General features: G+C 41.0%; 1 protein-coding gene across 4 annotated transcripts in view; it reads right to left on the bottom strand.

Moving 5' to 3' along the window:
• NOCT (nocturnin) overlaps positions 1 to 17007 on the bottom strand; it is a 41607-nt gene that overhangs the window by 11925 nt on the left and 12675 nt on the right. The window contains exon 2 of one of the 4 annotated variants that reach the window (XM_043973448.1): positions 2138 to 3650. The exons of 1 other annotated variant lie outside the window; for it this stretch is intronic. The gene's annotated coding sequence lies outside the window, so the exon portion shown is untranslated. Of the gene's footprint in view, positions 1 to 1522; positions 5077 to 17007 lie in introns of those variants that run through there. 2 more of the 4 variants (XM_043973447.1, XM_043973446.1) reach the window with 2 other exon arrangements.

Here is a 17007-nt window from a genome sequence, read left to right as displayed (position 1 = left end):
TGGGCATGTTGTTACTTGAGATCAGAGAGAGCATGAAGAGACAGCCCTAAGACTTTTGTTTTGTATTTTCCTATGTGAAAACCCAGATATTCTAGTTGGAGTTCAAAGATCTGAGGGTGGGGTGCAATGAAGTAAATTGTTTTATGAATGATCTTATAACTCTCCCAGGCAGTGCCTTAAAACCTGAACTTGGGGCTCAGTTAGATTTCCCCTAGAAGAATGAGCCATTAGAACAAAGTACTGCTAAGGTTGTGGGAGCAAAGTCCAGGGGCTAAACTATGCCCCTATTACTAAACCAGAGGGGAATGTGAGTAGTGAACAGACCCTGAACACCTAGTTTAACCAAAATTTATTAAACACCCACATTTTCAGCTAATAAAAGAAATAACCAAAACCCTTTCAACAATCCTCAATAAACACTATTAAGCATCTGGGGCAAAGCACAGTTAGATATCATCTCTGTCCTCCAGGAGCCTAGGAAGAGGATGTGATACATATAAATACAAAGTAATTCATGATAAGGCTCCCAAGGAAGTGTAAATAAAAGTGCTACAAAAGGAGGCTCAAGGGGATACTTTCTAGGGAGAGACTCAGTCTCCTGTCTTGAATAGGCTGAAAGCGCAGTGGGTCCCAATCCCACCAACCATCAGCAGGAGCTCAGACCGGCCTCATTTCCAATTTGGGCCCCTTTGCCCCTTCTCGGTAGCCTAGGAGCTAGCTCCCATTCCCAAGGAGCTCATTATACTGGTGGTGTCTGCCTTTGCCCAATCAGATCAACCCACTGTAGCTCAGAACTCCTGAGCTCAAGAAATAGATCCACTACCCTCAACTTCCCCAGGAGCAAGGATTTCAGGTATGCACCACCCTGCTCAGCTGAGATAAGTTTTTATAAGATCATTGCTTTGAGAATGATCTCATACAAAAACCCACCCGAGAAATAAGTACAAAAAGACAATCTCTATTACCTGAGCACTTGACTCTTTGTCAGTATAAGGTGGGTCAGGAGATATTTTAACTAGGGACATATGAGTAACACACAAGGAAACAACAAGAAAACAATTAAATGGACAATCGCCAATCTCAGCAGAGCCACAACCACCTGTGTGGCCTTGGATCAAGTTTTCCACTTTCCTGGACCTGTTTCCTCAAACACAGCAACAACACCCAGAGCTGACATTTAGATAGCATTTTTGCAGACTATTTTACATGCATTCTCTCGGTTTGATTCTCACAACCACTCTGCCAGATGGGTGCTTTAGGTATTAGTAATCATTCCCATTTTACAACCAGGGCAACTAAGGTACAGGGGAATCGAGTGATTTGCCCAGGGTCACAGAGCTAGCTAGAAGCAGCATTTGATTCCAGATCCCTCCTAAACCCGAGTTCCACAATACCCAGTCACCTGTTTTCTAGTTTTTTTCTAAGACAGAAATAAATCCCTACTTCTCAAGGTTGTTGTGAGGATCAAAGCAGGTAGCCAAAGCTGGAGTCTGTACAAATTACACAACACATGAAGTCCTACCTCTTCCATGAAGCCTTCCTTCCCCCAAACACAGCGAGCTCTTCCTCCTGTGAACGGGCACTTACTGCTGGTGACATTTCTCTGGCTTTGTACCAGGGAGCCATGACAGGTTCTTAAGCAGGGAAGTGACACACGATCCGAGTTGGAAGGGACCCTTAGAGGTCACCCAGCTCCGCCTCCCACCCAATGGAAAAAAAATCCCTTCCTACACACAGACCATGGCAGATGGTGATCCAGTTTCTGCTTCAGTACTCAGAGAGAGCAGCTGCTGCCTGACTGTCTGCTGGGGGAGCAAGGCCCCCATTCCCATTTGGGATGATAGCTCAGACTGCTAGGAAGTCCTTCCCTCCCAATGACCCAAAATGTGCCTCCCTGTAAGTCATAAAAGCAGGAGGGGTGGGAAGAAGGGAAGGGAAGGAAAACATTGTCCTGTACAATGCAACTAGATAAATACTTTATAAATAAAACTCAGTTCTATTTAAAACACACACACACAGAAACCAAACAGGAGTAAAGGGCAGATGGGGGGGTAAACAAAAGATAACACCAATTTCTGCAAAAGGATTTCCACTTCCATAAGTCTTACCATGAAAGGAAGGCATTAATTATTTTTACCTTATATGTCATGAAATCGACACGGCAGGATCATCTGAGTCAGGAGGGACTTGTGGTTATAGCACATCTCCTGACTCCTGGCAATGCACCAACGGATGATGCTCTTTCCTCACAAAGCATCTGTCTAATACCACCCACTTCTTGGGAGTGAGGTTTTCCTTCTTTCCTTGGCAAACCCACAGCTCTTCTCAATTCTTAAACACCCACCCTACTTTTCAGCCTGACTCCAAATGCAGCGTCTCTGCAGAGCAGACAGTCTTAACCTTTTCTGGATCATTCTTCGCCACCTCTTCTGTGGGTTGTTTTTTCTCATTAGAATGTGAGCCCTTGGAAGTCAGGGACCAGCTTTTTCTTTCTGCTTGGATTTGCATCCCAAAAACTTAATCTTCTGTCCAGGGGAGAGGGGGAGGGACAAAAATTTGAAATTGGAAATCTTAAACAAATGTTGAAAACTATTTCTACATGTAACAGGAAAATAATAAAATACTTTTATTAAAAAAAAAACAACACCAATCTGCACAGTGCTTGGCACACAGTAAGTGCTGAGCAAGCACTTGGTACCCCTGGACCCCTCTGGCAGTCTTGGGGATGGCTACGGACCCCTTCTTCTCCTCCTCACGATGAAGTACTGAAATGCATAAAACTCACAAGATTACAAAGGGGAAAAAAAGAGGCTAGTCAAACTAAAGATGTACAATTTCCCCCCCATCCAAAATGTACAGACTATAGTTTAAAAATGCCTCTGGTGGGTGGTAGAGTATCCTGGTATTTAAAAGCTTAAGTCAGAAAAGTGACCAGGCCCTTTAGAAGTCCTCCAATCCATTGTTCAGTAGTTTTCCAGTCATGTCCAACTCTTTGTGACCCCATATGGGGTTTTCTTGGTAAAGATACTAGAGTGGTTTGCCATTTCCTTTTCCATTAGATCCATTGTGTCAGGCAATCAGAGGTTAAGTGACTTGCTGAGGGTCACACAGTTAGGACTTGTGTGAGGCTGGATTTGAACTCAGGCCTTCATGGCTCCAGGCCCAGCGTGCTCTATCCACTGAATCACCTGCTACTGCTACCTCAAATCCATACCAGTCCTTGTTTATTTCTTTCTCATCCAAGAAGCTTCAAATGTACTCAAGTCTCTTCTTGGTATCTTTTTTTTTCTTTTTCTTTTTTTGCGGGGCAATGAGGGTTAAGTGACTTGCCCAGGGTCACACAGCTAGTGTCAAGCGTCTGCGGCCGGATTTGAACTCAGGTCCTCCTGAATCTGAGGCTAGAGCTTTATCCACTGTGCCATCTAGCTGCCCCCTATCTTTTTTTTTTTCAATCACGTAATGTAGAATTCTGTAAAAGACAACTCAGTTTCAGACCCCAAATAAGGAAGCCTATTGGCAGAGCCAGATGTCTGCTGTACACTGTCTCATTCACAATTGAGGGAGTCAGAGAGAGTGGGTAGAGTGCTGGATTTGAAATCAAAGACTTGGGCTTGAGTCCTTTAATTACAAAAGTTTTGCTTTTCTTGTTTCTTTTCCGGAAAGGGGGGTTGGGGAAGAAGGGAGGAGAGAAAAGAAATGCTTACTCAATTTTTTAAAAATTAAGAAAAGAAGACAAAGGGCTTAATTTAATCAGGCCACACAGACACAGGCATTAAAGTTTATATCCACATTTGGCTCTACTTGTTTCTTCATCTGTATTCCTGCTCATTATGAGAATAAGGCGGTGATGGGGGTGGGGTTGGGTGGGGTGGGTGGTACGGTGGTTTCTTTCACTGGGCTATTAAAGTATATGCTTTAAAATCTTGGAATTTTTATTTATTTATTTTTGCCACACCCTAAACTTAACCCAAACCAGACAAAGCTCCTTTAATAAGCTCTTCGAGATAATGACAAACACTAATCCATTTTTTAAAAAATCCTGCTCCAGCAGCATCGAGTGTCTGCCCTAGTCATCTGTTTACAGAATATTTTCTTTGCTGATAAGCACAGCAGGTTGGGGAGATTGTGAATAATCTTCCCCAGCTGTTACCCTGGGCTGCAGTCCTCCAGCTTTGCACATGTGCCAATTAAAAGCTGAACAATGCACAAAGGCTAGGATTACCAGGCTGCACACCTGTCAGGAGGCTGCCTGAGGACTCAAGAAAATTCTGAGTGGGTGGGAGGGAGAAAAGAAAGGTTAAACAACAATAGAAAAGGAAGGCTCTTGGAAATAGGTAAGTCCAATGCTGCCATCTACTGGTCATATCTTGAACCAGCTCAAGCACCACTTAAGGATGGAGATTTTGGAGTAATTCTCAGCCACTCATCTCAGGCAAGGATGTAGCACAAGTATATCCTCTTAACAAAACAAAAACCCTGCAAGTAATCAGTCTTTGCTTGAGAGACCCTGTTTCCTCCCATTTTACTTCTGGAAAGCTCTAAATGATTGGAAGGTTTGGACATCAGAACCTAAATTGACTTCTTTTCAAATGTCACAGGGAGTCCAGTAGAGGGCTAGACAGTAGCAGAATGCTTCCACTGTTTTTAAACCCTCTGGAGCAGTAAAGAGTTAGAAAACAAAGAAGAAAGCAGAGCTTGGGACCAGTCACCTTTTGGGGAAAGGGATTTGGATACTGCACCTGTTGCAACAACAGCAACTTGAACCCAGGCGACCTGACTCCTAGTTCATCTCTCTTTCCTGTCTACAAGAGGACATCTTATTCTTCCCACTCCAGTTCTCAGGATTGCTATAGATGTGGTTTGGATGGGGAAACACTGCTTGTCTCTCTCTTTCTCTCTAGGCATGTATATATGTATATGTATGTAAATATGTGTGTATATGTATACATATCGCACATACATATCACATATTGGTGGTTGTTCAGTTGTTTCAGTTGTAGCTGACTCTCTGTGATTCCATTTGGGGTTTTCTCAGCAAAATGTTTTGCTATTTCCTTCTCCAGTTTTGTGTGTGTGTGTGTATGTGTGGGCAATGGGGCTTAAGTGACTTGCCCAGGGTCACACAGGTAGTTAAGTGTCAAGTGTCTGAGGCTGGATTTGAACTCAGGTTCTCCTGACTCCAGGGCCAGGACTCTATCCACTGCGCCACCTAGCTGCCCCTCCAGTTCATTTTACAGATGAGGAAACTGAGGTCAACAGGGTGAAATAAATGACTTGCCCAGGGTCACTCAGTTAAGTGTCTTAGGTTGGATTTGAATCAGGTCTTCCTGACTCAGCATTCTATCCACTGCACCACCCAGTTGCCTTTGATATTGGGGGCATGTAGGTGTGCGCACGCTCGAACACACACACACACACACACACACACACACACACACACACACACACACACACACAGGCACACGGCATACTCCTTCCCTCCATGTGCATTTTAAACTCAAACCTCATCCTGATCTATATCTCCGGACCCAGATGGCTCTGGAGGAGAGAGTGAGGATGGTGACCTTGTACAGCCCTCCCTCACTTAAATCCAATTCACTGCAAGTCATAACATTGTCCTTATGTCACGGACAACAACACATTCAAACCTAGCTCTTGTTGGTGAGGTAATGAATAAGACATTCTCAGATGGTAAATGCCAAATATGTGGTGAAAGTTCAAAGAAGACTATTTAGGAAGTTTCACAAGGACCATGGGCACTGTTTAATAAAGCTTAGCATTTTTTAGTTGCAGAACATATCAACATGGAGATACATAATTCCTAGGTTAATTTTTAAAGGGTAGTAATAGCAACAAATTCCTATAATATCCACCATCAAGATGGCAGTAACCCATAATTTTAGAGTATAACTTATATGGAAGCAATGGCCAAACTTGAGAAGTGGTTGAGACATCATAAAAAACCTTCAAGGAAAATGACAACCCCTAAGTAAACTAAACAAATTGTACCAAAGAAGCAGCACCAAAAAGTTAAAAATAATTCTTATATTTAGTGTCCATAAAATATTAGCAAATTAATGTATTGCTTCAGTAACTGAAATGCAATAATTTAGTCACACACTCTTCCTCCTTCCCCACAATTATCTTGTATGTATATATATGTATGTATGTATGTATGTATGTATGTATGTATTTTTGGTGAGGCAATTGGGGTTAAGTGACTTGCCCAGGGTCACACAGCCAGTAAGTGTTAAGTGGCTGAGGCTGGATTTGAACTCGGGTCCTCCTGACTCCAGGGCTGATGCTCTATCCACTGCACCATCTAGCTGCCCCTTGAGGAGTTTTAAAATGAGACTTTATCAGTTTTTCCTGCTTACTACATTTGGTGGAAAAGGATTCTACAAAACAGTGATTATATGGTGTCTGAACAAGAGAGGAAAAAGGAGAAAGTCCAAGCACAAGGCTTAAGTGTCCAGATGAAATTTATTAGAGGATGTTCTTTAATGTGTGCTGTAGGGAGGAGGGGCCAGGGTGCTTTGGTATTCCAAATGTGCATCCAGGTAGGGATAGTGGTGTGTCAACTCTCTTGTATAGGGCCCTCCAGAATGGTGATGGGTGGGAAGCAAATTTCGGCTCCCAGATTTACACTTTGGGATCTTTAAGCAAAGTAACTGGTGGAGGAAGGATAAAAATATGAAATTGGGATGTTCCCCAATTTTATCAAGATCGGTGCCATTTGGGCCAGAGTGGTCATTTATCTATTAAGTTAAAATGGAGGAAACAGGGAGACTCTCTCACTTATTTTTATTGGTAAAGCAAAAGAAATTGCAAACCAATTAAAACCACATATCTAACAGAACAGGGGTTAGTAACCTTTTTTGTGTCATGTGCCCCTCCCCCCCTTTGGCAGTCTGTAGAGCATATGGACCCCTTTTAAGGATCATGTTTTTAAATGCATTAAATAAATAGGATTATCAAAAATTATGCTGAAAGTTACCCAAATATATATTTTTTAAAAAGTTATCTGACTCTAGGTTAAGAACTCTTGCTTTTTAGGATAGTAACTAATCAATGTGGGCATTAGTCCATCAGTGAAGTCATAGATTCAGTCCTTATCTGTGGTCCCTAGGCATTAGTCTTCTCAGGGAGTTTTGCCTCTAATTGCCTGGCCAGTTCCAGGAATATAGCCTTGAGTTGTTCTCACAAGTGAAGATGAAAGATGCTTAGAACATTTTCCCCTTGGGATTCTACATGTGAATGCTAAGTCAGCCTCTGTAAGGGGAGGAGAAAGAAACTTCTGATACAGAAAGATCATAATAAGGGAAGAAAGGTCTTAATTATCAATATAGCTTCGTATGTATGCCTGTATGTAGATTCTCTTGCAAGTAGTATCAATTCATTTAGATTACCCAAAGGAGAGATAGCACTTCTAGTCACAAACTTTTTTTTTTTTTGGAGAGGCAATGAGGGTTAAGTGACTTGCCCAGGGTCGCACAGCTAGTAACTGTCAAGTGTCTGAGGCTGGATTTGAACTCAGGTACTCCTGAATCCAAGGCCAGTGCTTTATCCACTGCGCCACCTAGCTGCCCCCACAAACTTTTAAGAAGCAAGACATATCCTTACATACATTGTAAGAAAGGTCATGGAACCTACAAACCAGACAGACACGATGAAATGGATCAATGCAGTCATAGTTCAATGGGGTCTATAGCAGAAGGTGAGGGTAAGTAGAAAGGAAAAGAGGATCCTGCATTTTCCACCTTTCAAGGAACAGCTGGGATAAGAGATTGGGAAAGCACTTTTTTTTCTCTATCAGGATATGATCCAGCCCCTTGTCCCCCCTTTAAACAATTATCAGCCTCAAGGGACTAGGTCACCATGTCCAAAATAAGGAAATTAATAAACAAACAAAAAAAATGAAATTAATCACCCAGGAATCCATCTTTTTTGTAAAGGATAAGTTTCTGCACTCAGCTAGGAGATAGTCTGTTCATGGGTTCACACTCAAAACATGTCCAATTTTCTAGGTCTTCCAGAGCTTGGGTGTTCCCTAATTACTTTCATATACCATAGGAAAACTCTGGGGGTATGCATGGCTTGAGAGAGGTTGCAATCTGCACCAATGAAGTGGTCAGAGTAATAATTCCCAAGGCTGTCTACAGAGGGCTCTTTCCTACCCAGGCTAGCTCCTTTACAATCTATTAAAACCATCCTTATTGGCCCAGGTAAAATTTGTATTTTACCATGTGACCTCATGATGCCTCCTCAGCTGCCTGCTCTCTCTATCCCAGTCACTTCCTTTCTCTATGGTAGTCTTCATTCTTGGGAGTTCTTCCTTCACTTCAGCCATCTTTTATGGGTCCTTTCCTTTCACTAAAATGTAAACTCCTTGAGGGCAGGGATTATCTCTTTCTTTTTTTGCATAGGTATCCCCAGTGCTTCACACAGTGCCTGGAACATAGTAGGTACTTACTAAAAACCAGTTGATTTGATGTGACTTGGTCTCAGTACAAAAGCCAGCAAAGGGAGTCAGAAGCACCTCCTTCAGACTATAGACATGCTTAGGAGGAAGGCAGTCACCCAAGAATTTGGCTCAACTCAATCAATGCTGTACCTTGCTGAATAATATCCTTTCTGTGTTATTGCTAAGCAAGGCTCCCTTTGTTTTCTAAAGAAATTTTTACTGATATCTTCCATTTTTAAACTCTCCCATATCCCTTCAGAGCAAAGACTGGGAAAAAAAGCAAAAGAGAAAAAAATCTGCAAAACTGATCTCATATATATCTTGGAAAAAATATCTGTCATCATTGGCAACGTTCCACAATTGGGGACTTCCACCTCTGCAAAGGAACGGAACAATGTTTTGGGTTTTTTCCCATATTTCTTCTTTGGGGACAAGCTTGTTCTCTGTAATTTCACAACATTCATTTTCTAAAGACAAATATCTTTTTGTTAACTGTCAGAATGTATTCGAGTGTCTTGTTTTGTTCCAGTTCCAAACATGAAGCTTAAGACTGGCCTGAATTAGGCTGAGTTAACAGCACCAGAGCAATGTGATCACAATTCCATCTCTGGAGGGAATATGTCATTTCTGTGGAAAATAGTCTAACTTTTTTTCCCTTTCCTCCCAGGAAAACTTTTATTTAATTATCCAATGCCATCATTAGTCAACTTTCAGAAGGGGTAACCCCCCCCACACTTATGCACAGTTATTGTAGTATTTGTTAGGGAGAAGAGATAAAAACATAACTTTAATATTCCAGTTTTTTTTGGTCATAGTCTCTCAGTCTGATAGGGAAAAAAATCCATATAAACAATGCCCTCTTACTAGGTCAAAATGTCAAGGCTATTTTCCAACAAAAATATTTTTTGCAATAAAAGATAGAGAAGAACTAGGTATTTTTCAAATATTACAAAATGTGTGGTAATAAGATAAAAGGGAAAAAACGGTTTCTTCTACAATCCAAAAAACTTTGATAGGGTCTCTCTATGCTGAGCAACAAACATTCCCATCTGTCTCTGGCAATGTTGTATTTTCTCGGGTCATCTTTAAGGCTCTTAAAAGGTAGTATCTATTCACAAGTAGATGATAATGGCAAATTCCTTATTTCATGACTGTCATTGTCTTGTAAAGTAACATGTAAATTCACAACTGAAATGCTATCAGATTTGGATTTTGGAGCTGTCCTATCTTGTGCATGCTTAAGATTCTCCCTCAATATCCCAGGGCTTTGAAGACATCAAGTTTACACAATGGACTAGTTCCCACCCCATGCCAAAATGAGCAGATGTATTATTTCAAACATGCTGGTGACAGTGAATGAGCCAACTTTTCATGTTAATTCTTTGTAAGGTTTAATATAAGATTCTTCTGATGGAAATGAACTTGGGCCAGATACTAACCTAATCTTTATGCCACTTACTAACTCTCAAGAGGGAATGGAGGCTACTAGGTCTGTATCCCAAAGAGATCATAAAAAAGGGAAAAGGACCCACATGTACAAAAATATTTATAGTAACTCTCTTTGTGGTGGCAAAGGATTGGAAATTGAAGGGATGTCCATCAATTGGGAATGGCTGAACAAATTGTGGTATATGAATGTAATGGAATACTATTGTGCTATAAGAAATGAGTAGGCAGATTTTAGAAAAACCTGGAAAGACTTAAGTGGACTGATCCTGAGTGAAGTGAGGAGAACCAGGAGAACAGTGCATACAGTAATAGCAACATTGTGTGATGATTAACTATGATAGACTTGGCTCTTCTCAGCAATACAATGATCCAAGACAATTCCAAAGGACTCATGATGGAAAATACTCTCCACATCCAGGAAAAAGAACTGTGGAATCTGAATGCAGATTGGACCATACTATTTCTACCTTTTTTTTTTGAGGTTTTCCTCTTTTGTTCTGATTCTTCTTTTACAACATGACTAATGTGGAAATCTGTTTAATGTGACTGTACATATATAACCTATGTCAAATTTCTTTCTGTCTTTGGGAGGGGGGAGGGAGAAAAATTTGGAATGTTATAAAAACAAATGTTGAAAACCATCTTTACATGTAACTAGAAAAAATACTATTAAGATTGAAAGAAAAAGAGGGAATGGAAGGGAAAATAAGTTACTTCTGTATCTTCCTCACTGTTTCCAAGTTGCCCAAATATTACTGGAAAAGAATCAGACTGGGGAGCCTAAAGCTCAGTATTTGGGCAAAAAAAAAAAGTGGTTGAATCAAAATTGGGTGGGTATAAGAATACATGGCCTAGAGCAGCTAAGTGGTGCAGTTGATAGAGCACCAGCCCTGGATTCAGAAGGACCTGAGTTCAAATCTGGCCTCAGACACTTAACACTTATTGTGTGACCCTGAGCAAGTCACTTAACCCTCATTGCCCCGCCCCCCCAACTAAAAAAAAAAAAACATGGCCCAATTTAATTTCTTTTGGGTATATCTATCTCATGTTAAATCTTGTGAAGAATGAACAGAGAGTTTCTTCATTTACTGTGATCAGGATGCTTAAAATTCTGAAATTGCAATGAACTGCTGATTTTGATGTGGGCCAACTGAGATGGAGACTAGATGAGTCAACAGTCTGTTTGAAAGGTAAAATGCAAAAGCTAGCTGCTAGCTGGGTCCAGTCCACCCAGACCCCATGACCTACTCCTCTCTTCCCATCCATACTTATAGCCAATACCATGCCTCCTTCCTTTGATATGGAATGCAGTCACAGCATACGTTTGGTTTCAGATTACAAGATGACATCACAAGTCATGTGGCATAATATAAGAGAGGTCAAATGAAAGGCAGGCCAGCCAACTTGACAAGTCTAAAAATATTAGAGCCCATGTGGCAATGAGACAATTAAAGCAGGCCCTCTACTAAACTGCTAGGAGAATGTTGAAGTTTATCCAAATGAAGATGACTCATTTCTTCAACCCCGTAGATGTATGAATTCATCAAAGTTCACTACCTTTTTTTTTTTTTTAGTGAGGCAATTGGGGTTAAGTGACTTGCCTAGGGTCACACGGCTAGTAAGTGTTAAGTGTCTGAGGCCGGATTTGGACTAAGGTCCTCCTGACTCCAGGGCCAGTGCTCTATCCACTGCGCCACCTAGCTGCCCCCTCACTACCTTCTTTCACTCCAAAAATGAAAAAACAAACTGAAGTTAGAGTTAGGAAGGAACTAGTTATCTGGGAGAAAGTCTTTGTAGCTAATTTCTTGGATAAAAGTAAGATAGTCAAGTTGTATAGGGAATTAACACAAATATATAAGAACAAGAACCATTAAGGACCAGTTTCAATAACCATATGAAAAAATTCTCTAAATACTAACATGAGGAATACAAATGAACAAAAAACTCTGATCTACCTCACATCTTTTAGATTAGAAAAGATAACAATGAAGGAAAATGACCACTGATGGAGGAATCATGGGAGTACTGGCACACTAATGCATTGTTGGTGGAACTATGAATTGGTCCAACCATTCAGGAAAAGTAATTTGAAACTATGCCTTAAAAGTCACTAAACTGTGCATACCAGGGACAATACCACTACATGACTATAGTTCAAAAGGGTCAAAGATAGATATGTACGGCAACATATTTTGTATTAGCAAAGTACTGAGAAAAAAGTGGTTGACTCTCAATTGGGAAATGGCTGAACAAGTTAGAATGTGTAAGAGTGCCACAGTACCATAAGAAATGACAAAAGAAGCAAGGTTCAGAGAGACTAGGGAGAAAAATATATACAACGACTACTACAATCAAGCAAAACAACTATGAAAAACTTAAGAACTCTGACTAATGCAACAACCATTCGTGACTTCAAGGAGACTGATGATTAAGCATGTTTCCCAATTCTTAGAAGCGAGATAAAGGACTAAGTGAAGAATGAGATAGACATGGCTGGACACTGCCAATATCTGAACTTGTTTTATTTGACTATACTTGTTTATTAAAAGGAAAGGCTTTTATTTGGGGGGGGGGGAGAACTACGTGAGTCGAATGCATAGGTGACAACAACGATGCAAAAAAAAAAAAAAAGAATAAAGAAAATAACATTTTAGAAGTACAAAGAAGAGAGAAGGAAGTTCAGGTGACACAGGCAAGCAAAGCAGTGCTGGTCCTGTGGTCTTAAATGTACACTTTAAAAACCCCTCAAGGGGGCAGTGGATAAAGCACCAGCCCTGGATTCAGGAGGACCTGATTTCAAATCCAGCCTCAGACACTTGACACTTACTAGCTATGTGACCCTGGGCAAGTCACTTAACCCTCACTGCCCTGCAAAAACAAACATATACCCCCCCCAAACCCCTCAAGCTGTATATAGTAAAAGATTCATAGTTTCAGCCACAATTTTCTTTTCCTGTTCTTTGTAGATAGAAATGCTAATGTTCCTTGATATTTGAGAAGTTAATAAAAAAAATTTTTTAAAGCTGAAACTAAGACCTTGGAGGATGGATGACTCTGCCCTGTTACATGGTGACATGCAAACATTCTATATTACTTAGCAACATTTTATTTTTATTATTTTATTTTTTTTTATTTAAAAATTTTTTGTGGGACAATAAGGGTTAAGTGACTTGCCCAGGGTCACACAGCTAGTGTCAAGTGCCTGAGGCCAGATATGAACTCAGGCCCTCCTGAATCCAGGGCCAGTGCTTTATCCACTGTGCCACCTAGCTGCCCCGCCACTTAGCACCATTTTAAAACCTGGAGCTCTCCGTGAGAATGCTCAAAAGCTCCTAATTGGTGGGTTAGCTTGATCAGCATTCATAAACATAAGGCTACTTCCCCCTTCTCTTCCTCATTGCCCTTTTCCCATCTATGGTCAGAAAACAAAAACCCTAACCACCAAGTAGTGACGGTGCTAGCTGCATTCTAGAGTTTCAAAGATTAAAGAAGAGGAGGGGGCCATCCTCTAACATTGCATCAAGAAAGTCTTAGGCAACTTAGTAGTGCACCAAAGGGAGAATCAGGTTGTTCTAGGAAAGGGATTTTTTTTTTTGAGGGAAAATTTTGAAAGCACATTTCTTTCCTTTTTCCTTCCTTCCCATTCCATTTTCTGCCTTTCCCCAATTTCCATCTTCTGGATTCTGGAGGACATCCTAGAAGGCCTCTCCTTTTTAAGAGAGATAGGATGATGCCCTAAAAAGAATGGCAATACTTGTGCAAGTGTCAGGAAACTTGGAATTCAAAACAAGGCTATGCCATTCTTTGTCCCTGAGAAGAAATAAAGGAACTTACCTCTTTTCTTTCCTGGAGGGGGGTGGGGGAGGGGGGAACATGGGTGGGGAATGTTACATAGTCCATCAGGTGTGATTGCTGGGCTAGTTTTACTTAACCCCTTTTCTTAGTTACAAGGAAAGCTCACTGGGTGGGGGCGGGGGGTGGGGGGTGGGGGGTGGGGGAGATGTTATATCTGGAAATGATTGTGATGTAAAAACAAAAGGCATTACTATGTAGTTAAAGGAAATCCAGGCTGCAACACTAGTTAGTTATATGACCATGGGCAAGTTACAACCTCGGAGAACCTTTGTTTTCTCAACTGTAAAATGAGGATGATAATACTCAAACATCACCTCTCTCACAGGGCTTTGTTGCAAGGGAAGTGCTTTGTCATGGGTAAAGCCTTATATAAATGTGAGTTATTTGGGAAAAAAAGGGGGGAGTGAATTGAAGGGCCATTGTTCACTGTCCCCTCCCCATTTGTGTACTGAAAAGTTTAACTATAACTGTAGTTCTGCATTCTAAGAGTTAAGTATTTATATCATGCATATTGGTGGAACACATGGGTCACTGAGCACAGCAGGTACAACGGGAGAGGCTTAAAGCCCATCAGGGTATTGCTCTAAAAGCAGAAATTTCTCATCAGTGGATTGAATTCAAATGACTTTTTGATGTCCAAATATGACACAAAATCATTTCAAAAGACAGTGATGTATTTATTCTTAAAATGTTACAACAGGTCACTGCTACCCCTTTTCTAAGAAAGTCTGCCTTTTCATACAAATTTCCACTGCATCACTTGGCTATGATAATTAGGGAAAATAAGGGGAAAGGAACTGCTATCAACTGGGGCAGGAGACAGAAAGGAAGACAAGCTCAAATTAATCTCAAAACAGTTTTTAAAGCAGCGTTCCTAACATCAATGAGATATTCACCCTCACAATGCTCACTTGAAAGATAAGGATGGCAACAGTGAATGTATACAGCTTGGAATTATTTTGAGCAAGTCATTAAAAATCTTAAGACACCAAAAGAAATTCTGCTCAAAATCTCATTTGGCCAACAAAATCTGCCTTGGCTTATTTTACCTGGTTAAGGAAGCCCCACACATCCTATTGCAGACACTTTGAGCTGTGCTGATACTTCACCAAAATGACAGCTCACATCTCTTTTTGTTGTTGTTCAGCTGTAAACAACCTCCCTGCCCATGGGGTTTTCTTGGCAAAGATACTGGTGTGGTTTGCCTTCCTTCTCCAGCTCATTTTATCGATGAGAAACTGAGGCAAACAGGGTTAAGTGACTTGCCCAGGTCACATAGCTAGTAAGTGTCTGAGGCTGAATTTGAACTCAGGTCTTCCTGACTCCAAGCCCAGAACTCTATCCATTAAGCCACCTAGTTGCCTCCTCACATTTCTAAAAATTGCTTCTAAAAGTTACTGATGCTTCCCATTGACTAATGAGCCCCCACTGGGAGCCTGCCCTTATATCAAAAAAGTAGAGTCAAACAAAAAACATTAACACATTGGCCATGTAGGAAAATATAGGTCTCATTGCATACCTCTAGTCCACTAATACCTCCTTCTTGAGAAATGGGAATTAGACTTTGTTCATCATCATTCTTTTCAAGACATTATTGGTCACTGCATTGGACAGGGCTCTGAAATCTTTAAATGCTTTTCTTCCTTTATATTCTAAAGCTCATAGGAATATAAATTCTTTTCCTTGTTTTGTGAGTTTTATTGCATTAGATCAAATAAACTCTGAAATCTTCATGTCCATATTTTTTTTTTTTAGTGAGGCAATTGGGGTTAAGTGACTTGCCCAGGGTCATACAGCTAGTAAGTGTTAAGTGTCCGAGGCGGGATTTGAACTCAGGTCCTCCTGACTCCAGGGCCGGTGCTCTATCCACTGAGCCCCCATGTTCATATTTTTTAATGGTCCAATAATTCCTTTACATTCTTTTTTTTAAAAACTTTTTTTTTGGTGGGGCAATGAGGGTTAAGTGACTTGCCCAAGGTCACACAGCTAGTTAAGTGTCAAGTGTCTGAGGCCAGATTTGAACTCAGGTCCTCCTGAATCCAGGGCCGGTGCTTCATCCACTGCACCACCTAGCTGACCCCCCCCCCTTTACATTCTTATATGATTTGCTCAGTCCTGATTGTTTTTGGGTCTTTGCTAATATAAAAAGTGCTGCTATCAATATTTTTATATGGACTCCTTTGCAGTATGTGCATAGTAGTGGTGACATAGTTAGGTCAAAGGGTATGTACAGATGAATATCTTTTTGTGTATAATTCCAAATCGTTTTCAAGACTATTTGAACAAATTTATAGCTCCACTATGTAAATCTCCTTCCTTACAATGACAGTTTTCAGGAGGTAGTTGTTCAAGTATCATTATGCCTCTTTTACAGATGAGGAAATTAGGGTTAGATTTACATGACTTAGTGTTGGTCACATAGCTAGTAAGGGTTAGTTGACAAGCATTTATGTAGTACTGTGCTAGACACTAGGCTAAGAACACCTTGATACAAAGAGAGGCTGTCACAAAACAAATACCTAGGGGCGGCTAGGTGGCACAGTGGATAGAGCACCGGCCCTGGAGTCAGGAGGACCTGAGTTCAAATCCAGCCTCAGACACTTGACACTTACTAGCTGTGTGACCCTGGGCAAGTCACTTAACCCTCACTGCCCAGCAAACAAAAACAAAAACAAAACAAAAAACATAAAAGGAACTAGAGAAGGAAATGGCAAACCACTTCGGTATCTTTGCTAAGAAAACTCCAGATGGGACTGTGGAGAGTTGGACATGCCTGAAACAACTGAATAACAACAAATATTCAGATATCTACAGAGGAGCTGGAAGGTAATCTCTGAGGCTAAGACCCTACCAGCTCTAACTGAGGTAGGGGGCAAAGCCAGGACTTCTGAGGTTTTTTTTTTCCTTTCCTCATGAGACTCGCCGTACACTAAGAGAACTAATGGTTCTTTTACATCAGGAATAATGCTGCTTTAGGGATGCATGTTAAAGGGGTCAGTGCAGCAACCCAGCTGATTAGTTGCCCATTGCAAAATAATTTAGGATAAGACCTGGATCTGATTTTGTCAGTATAGAATCTTCCAGATGAAGAAAGGCTCTCTATACAAATGCAGGTTGTCACTGCCACCAAATCTTAAGAGAGTTGCCTAGAGTATTGGTTAAGTGACTTGGCCGGGTCACAGAGCTAGTGTGTATGTGACACCAAGCTGGGACTTGAACCTGAGTCCTCCTGAAGCCAT

This window comes from Dromiciops gliroides, chromosome 6 (assembly GCF_019393635.1).
Source record: "Dromiciops gliroides isolate mDroGli1 chromosome 6, mDroGli1.pri, whole genome shotgun sequence".
Classification (NCBI taxonomy): Eukaryota; Metazoa; Chordata; class Mammalia; order Microbiotheria; family Microbiotheriidae; genus Dromiciops; species Dromiciops gliroides.
This window is presented reverse-complemented; position numbering and strand designations above follow the sequence as displayed.